Source organism: Morone saxatilis, unplaced genomic scaffold (genome assembly GCF_004916995.1).
Source record: "Morone saxatilis isolate NCDOM2014 unplaced genomic scaffold, NCSU_SB_2.0 Contig12, whole genome shotgun sequence".
Taxonomy (NCBI): Eukaryota; Metazoa; Chordata; class Actinopteri; family Moronidae; genus Morone; species Morone saxatilis.
In genome coordinates this window covers 26,152,084-26,158,174 of record NW_023339674.1, presented here as the reverse complement: position 1 = coordinate 26,158,174, position 6,091 = coordinate 26,152,084, and the positions used below count along the sequence as shown (strand labels likewise).

General features: G+C 37.9%; 1 protein-coding gene across 1 annotated transcript in view; it reads left to right on the top strand.

Moving 5' to 3' along the window:
* Window positions 1–496, top strand: part of ect2 (epithelial cell transforming 2) — a gene marked incomplete at its 5' end in the record, with an annotated part of 28,288 nt that extends 27,792 nt beyond the window's left edge. The window contains 1 exon segment of the mRNA XM_035652677.1: window positions 408–496.
* Window positions 497–6,091: the final 5,595 nt, after the last annotated feature.

Sequence of the window (6,091 nt, the reverse complement as noted above, 5' to 3'; positions counted from 1 at the left end):
TGTACTCACCAAAGTAATTGCTGAGTTCTGGAAACACGGCAACATTGCTACGGCGAAGTCTAATTGGACAACAAACCCGAGCGGTCACAGGTGTAGCCAGATAAATGCAGCCATTTTATTGGAAGGTAAATACAAAAGTAAGCACACCTGATAATTGACCTAACATGCCAGATAATCGACTCAATTAAAAATTGATTAATCGGTATATTGCTACTCAGCAATTAACTTGGAGAGTACAACGTTATTAGCAATATGGAGAAAGGCCAAAAACATGAGCCAAGTTTTAACAAACCAGAGTGATTCTTTAATAACATCAAGGTATTAACATTTTCTCTCTGCCTTTTCTCACCTCCCCCTCATACTCATGTTTCTTCTTCTTATTCATTCTTCTCTTTTTTTATTTACAGGCACACCATTCCCCATCCATGGTCAATCTGCCTTCCATGTTTGAGAGGAAGTACCACACATTCAGTCGCTCGACCACCCACCTCTTCTGAGATGCTGCTGTTCGGGAGGACCCACTGAGTTGACCCATCTTTCCACCTCTTTTGCCTCGGCTGCCGCTAACAGCAAGATCTGACCTAAAAGGTGAATGTGTATAAAGTTGAAGCTACCTATGGCAAACTAGTATTTGTCCATACTGGAGCTCTGCACAGACTTTCCAAACCCAGAAGAAATGACATTTTGACACATTTTGAAAGGAGCACTGTAGTTGGGGGACATACTTCAATCTGATATGTGGCAGTACCAGAGTTGTCCCGCTCACTAGCTGTCACTTGGGCCAAGTAGGTTTAAAACAATAAACCAATTGTTTATCAACCTGATGCCTACCATGTGATCTATTCAGCTCAAATGTCTGTGTTGCTGACAACTTGCAAGAAACATATAATACCTTTCTTCATCTGACTAGGCAGTTTGGTGTCTCTTTCCAAACGTGCACAATGCTTGAATTAAGACTAACTGGAACGGTACTGCGCCATGCTAGGGGCTACAGGTGTGTGATTACCACTGGTTCTGGTAAGGTTTGCCTTACCCTTAAAAAAAAATGAAGGATGCTCTGCTTTTTGTCTGCAATTGTTGATGGATTATCTTGACATAATAGTTGTTGTTTTTTTGTTAACATACTTTACCACACTTGTTACTTTTTGTGTTTATACATTGCCCATTCAGTTTCCTGGTTGGTTCCTGTTGTTGGCATTGTTCAGTGAAGTGTTAACACTAATTTTAGACCAAGTTAACATCATGTCTGTACTCTGGTTAAAATGGGGATTCATGCTGTCCCCAAAAGGATGCCAGTTTTATTTCTGTCGGGGACTTAAAATAACATTTAATTTTAGATGTTGAGGTATTTCTGTTTAACAAATGCAGGTTGTTAAGATGTTTGTTTGTTTTATGTACTAGTTATAGTTACCAGGTTGACCTCTTGTCCTTTTTCTGTGTTGTGGCTTTCTTTTTAATTAACTCTGTGAGAGACCCTTTTATATTAACTGACATTTAATATTTTATTGTAGTGGAGTACACTTAATTTCACCTGATATAAAAATAATATTACTTATAATTAAACCACGTTCAAAATGTAAACTTGTGATAGCTTCCAGCTTTTATAAAGCTTCTATTTTAACATTTAAGAGATTTGGTTGAGAAGAATAAAACCCTGATGCTCTTCTTCCCTGTCCCCCATCCACGTTTTCAAACCTCTTTTTGCTGTCTGTGTGTATGTTTAAGAAGGGATGCTGCATCAGTGTACATATTTATCCTTGATGAACACATTTTATACCTGTTTTCATTTTTCTCTTGCTATTTATATTTTCTCAGCTATTCTGTCTGTCACTTTTAATGCTGTTTTCATTGAGTTTAAATCGCCTCCTGTTGTTTCATCTCTCTATTAAATGCACTTAAACATGTACCCGATTATTCAAGCTTTCTTTTTTTTTTTTAGTTCTGTGTGTCGTTTAATTACCAGAACATTATATAGAAAGCAAAACATTCATTCCATTCATTTGTAGGGGCTGCTGACTAAATATACCAAATCAATAGTGTGAAAATAAATGTCCTGCAGTAAGGTTTGTCTGTGTCTCTGCTCAACAGACAGACAAAGTCAAACAAAACACACTAGAACTTAAAAAGTTATGGTAAAAGTTGTTCTTCATTCTTCCACACAGCTTTTATTTGTAATCTTGGATATAATTGATAATTTACCAATTAAACTGCTTCAGTGGGGCTTGAAATGGTTGATTTGTCAAATATTCTTGGAGCTTCTACTTGAGTTTGGGATTTTTGAAGGCCTGTTTTGGATTTGCATACTACTTTGAAGCGAGCTCATGATTGCTCCTTAGTACTCGTCTGTACTTCTTGCGCATTTGATGTAGGAGTTGGTTTAGAAGTTTCTGGATCCCGCTGGACAAAAAGTGCACTTTCCCAGTTTCCCTTCTCTTCATAAATCAAAACTGTTTTAAATTCACTTTTGAACCAACAGTCAGTTGGGTCTTTGAAGAAAGTAAACCCAGTCCAGAAATACTGACAAATGGCCAAAACTGGGTAACCAGCAGGTGTTTCTTTAAGCTTTTGATTGTGACAAGACCAGGGAGCTCCACAAAGATACCATGAGGAGTTTCTCTAATGCTGAGCTGTGACTGTATGTATGTTGTTTTTTGTTGTTTTTTGTCCAACCCTGTAACTACCCTGTTTGCTGGTTAATGTTGGGTGCTGGAGAGAGCGCACATACATCCAACAATATTAAAGGTATTAATAATAATAATAATAATATATAATATTATTTATACAAATTCATTCTTAACTATTATTTTACTCTGTAGTTAATTTCTCAGTGCTAACTTTCTATGCCATTGTCTTGTAACACTGGCACCCACACTCTACTTTCAGGTCTTTCATATTCATATTTTCAGTGTGGCTCAATCATGGTTCGCTGCATCTGTCACATTTTTCCATTCCACATGTTTTCTCTTGTTTGAGGTGCCGCTACTGAGCCCCACCCCCTAACCGTACACCTTTACAGTGCAACCTCAGTAATGAGCACCTCGATCTCACAGTCATGGACATCAAAGGGTAAATATGGTTATTTGAAAGAGCAGCTCACTGCTGTATCTTGTTAGGAGTGAAATCATTGCTGTGGTGATCTATATGTTAAATGTTTCAAGTCTGTTGCATTTGACCTGATGAATGTAGGTCTAATATCTCTCTCAGCTTTGTTTTTGGTCTCCACCAACTGCTGTGAAAATATCTGGCTCTTTAGCTGCTAACCAACTAGCAGGAAGCAGTATACAAACAAATGTTCTCTTATTTTAGTTTGTACCCACAATGTGTTTTTTTTATTAGTAGCCATTGATTTCTGGGATTCACTCATGTTTTTGCTTTTCTCTGAGGTAAGAAACTATTTGTGTCGAGAGCACTTACCAAGATAAGAACAAAACGTCTTGTTTTCACAATCCACAAATTGTTTGTGGACAGAAAATTTACTTTTTCGTTTGAGGAACATAACAAAAATGCATGAATACCATATAAGCAAATCTTGATATGTTTTAATGTAATTATGAAATGGATTATTCAATGAGTGGGCTGAAGAGATGCTATTGGTTAATTGATTCCAATAAAGACTAAAAACCCTGGAAGGATATTGCATGTGTTCCTGTAACTGCTCTTAAATGCTTTGGCCATCCAGGCCTTACGCAGAGAACATGTTTTTAGAGAATACACAGATATTTATGATGAGACGAATTAATGGCTGCGAAGACCTTTCAGATTGACAAGAGCTCTGCTTTTAGAATTTGGCACTACTTTGGGGCCTGTCAAATCCTGTACCTCCACACCTGCAAGTACTGCAGTTACTTTTGCTGTGCCTTCTACTACTGTGTAGTGTAAAAGCACTTTGAGTGGTTGGAAGACTAGAAAGGTGCATTTACCATTTACCTTCCTTTGCTGACACGTCATTTACAGCATCAGATGTTTTACTTTTGCTGGGTGTTTGATTTTACTTTAATGCCAGTACTTGATTATTTGGTGCATCTCTTATGTTTTCTTTTAACAGATAAGAGAAAATCTAACATAAATTTAAAGGAATGTTTTGTCCATGAAGGCCCATTGTCTACTGTTTGGTGCTGAGAAGGTCTCTGAAAACTGCTCCCTGTTGCGCCTGGAAACAGGGTGTCCATGGGGTCATAAAAAGTCTGAATATCATGCCTTAAATATGATAGGTCTTAAAAGTTTAAAAAGGACTAATGAAGATTAGATTAATTATGCTAACGTTACTTGTATAAAGTTGCATTTTTCACTCTCCTTTAAATGTGTTTTTGAAACAATTTGGATTGATCTTGCTGTAACGACTACAAAATGGAACCAAAACTGATTTTCCTTAATCATACCTTTTTTTTTTTTTTAACCAGCATGGATGTAAAATAGTTCTCAGCTTGCATTCAATGTGGTCTTAAAAAGTCTTAAGTTAAACCTATTAAACACTGCTGAAAGATGTTGCAAAGTAGATCCGAGGGGAACTGTAGAGTTGGAATGCTATTTCTCTTTGGGGTTGTCACTACTATGTACAATGTTAATCTGCAAGTAACTCATAACTACAGTCATCAGATAAATGTTGAGAAGTAAAATAGCATAAAATTAAAATAATTGTCTCAAAATTGTGTAAATTGGAAGCAAATGTCCAACAAGTCCAACAAGATATTTTTGAAGGGAGACTGAAGGATGAGTGCTGCCTTGATATTCATAAATAATATATAGAGGAGAAAAAAAGTGTTTTTCTGAACTGATACAACTAAAACAAGTCAAAATAAGTACAGCTGTAATTAAAAAGGTGCTACATTTCTGTAAAGCGAGTTCACAAACCTCCTGCACAGTCAGACCTTCACTGTGTGTCCTCTTGCCCTTAGTTTAACTATAATCACATTAGCTACTCCAGAGTCTGCTGCCTTCCTCACACTGAGTCAAGGTGTGTTTTGAATGGTGAGCCTTTAAATTTAGCCACATTAGGATTTATGTCACGGCAGCAGGCTGGGAAGAGAGGTGCTCCTGTTTTGTCCTTTTCACATGCAACCTCTTCAAAGCATTAGAAGATAATCTGTGTCTCCTGGATAAAGCGCAGAACGTGCCAGGCTGCCGGCTAGCGACTGGAGGTAGAGTGCCCATGCTGGCCCGAGGCAAAGCGAGACAGGGGAATAGCCACAGTGAAAAGGCACCTCTTTACGGAGGACACTCACTCTTTTCATATTTGCCTTTGCCTTTACTTCAAAGTGCCACTGACTGGCTGTTTAGGGTGACATGAAAAGGGAAATGGGCGAAAAGGAGGTAGGTAGGAGAGCTGGAGTGGCAGGAGTCTGCTGACTCCAAGGTACCATCATGAAGGACAAAGTCCAAAAACATGCAACCCAGGTAAAGACTACAGTTACAATACACAAAGCATTCTCACTAAATACTATAACAGAAAGATATCTTCAAAAAGCTCTACTCATGACTGAAAGAAATGCATTTCCCCCTCTATATACAGATTATACATATATAGTAGACAATACTAGAAAGATAAACCAGTATTACTTTGAAGTTCCTCAGTGGAAAGTGAGGGTGTGGAGATTGGACCTATCTCGTGTAAAGGAGTTCTCTACTATGAGCAAAGTTTTAATTTGATAATATTTTGCCTAACTTAAAGAATTCTGGGGAAATTTCAGACAGAAGGATTGGGAGTTTTTGACAAGTAGTATGACAAGTCATAAGTATGACAAGCTCACCCCCTCTGAATTTAGCATTTTCTCCCAGAAGTACTGTTTAAGCTATTATGATTCTAAAGTAATTTTGTTATATATTTTTTAATTTAAACTTATGTTTTAAATTATACGGATACCACAGGTTTAGTTTGTACTAACAATGCAGGCCTTCTTGGAGTATTGTTTTACAGTGTAGCCTGCTTAACACAAATATCAGCATGTTAAATGAAGACACCGCGCCCCAAGGAGCCTAACCACTTCAGGCCTGTTGCCTTGACCTCCCACCTGATGAAGACCATGGAGAGGATCATCCTGAGACACCTGCGACCCCTGGTGGGCACACAGCTGGACCCCCTGCAGTTTGCTTA